Genomic DNA, 891 nt, shown 5'->3' with positions numbered 1-891 from the left:
CCCCCCCCCCCCCCCAATTCAGGAGGCACCAGTCGCTCATGGCAGATTTAGCAATAACATTCAACCTTTCACTGCAGAATATAGAAACATAGGGCAGTGCCCTAGGCATATAAAATGCAGAAATAATACTTCTGCCAGGAAGCCTGGTTCTGATGCATGTTTTGTTTCTCATCTGGAAGCTGAGTCCCTCTTCTGCATAGTCTCGGGGTGTCATTTTGGGTATTGCTGCAGTGAAGGTCTTAACAGGACTCATCTCTGGTCTGTGAGCCAGTCGTCTGAATCCCAGTATTGTTCCTGAAGTGATCTAACTGGGAGGGAAGTGGTTGCAGATGGAGACGGAAAGAATCTGGTTCTCTCATTCTTTTCACTCTCACTCCCACTCTTGTGCTCCCCTGGAGACAGACACAAGAAATGTTCTGAGCAGCAGTGCTGCCAGCTTTATAATCTTCTGGGACTGTGGACGGCTGAGCTACAAGCACTTCTGCATATGGGGCTATTTTTGTAGCTACCTGTGACTCATTAAGCTGCCACTGCCTCTTTCTTGAGAGGTGCAAAACTGGCTGAGCCAAAGTGTGCCCCATGCTCACGTACCTCCGCGTGGTATTGCACACCACAAATACACAAGCCCATGGTAGACCTGAGTGGTGCAATTGCCTTGACAAGCATCAGTTTTTAGAAGTAGCCCTTTTTATCTGCCTTCTGCTGATTGAGTTTTGAGGGGTCATGTTTTCCAGCTTTATGTGAATGCTGAGACTCTCACCTGATAATGTGGTTTTGGGAGCTGGGGCAGGATGCACAGTAAAATCCTGAGACCCGGCAGCTTGCAGTGGCAGATGCTGCTAGGCTGTTTGCTGAGGAACTGTCCATCTCGCCAGCATTACTTGCCTTGCA

This window comes from Gavialis gangeticus, unplaced genomic scaffold (genome assembly GCF_001723915.1).
Source record: "Gavialis gangeticus isolate Ggan-Ray unplaced genomic scaffold, GavGan_comp1, whole genome shotgun sequence".
NCBI lineage: Eukaryota > Metazoa > Chordata > Crocodylia > Gavialidae > Gavialis > Gavialis gangeticus.
This window is presented reverse-complemented; position numbering follows the sequence as displayed.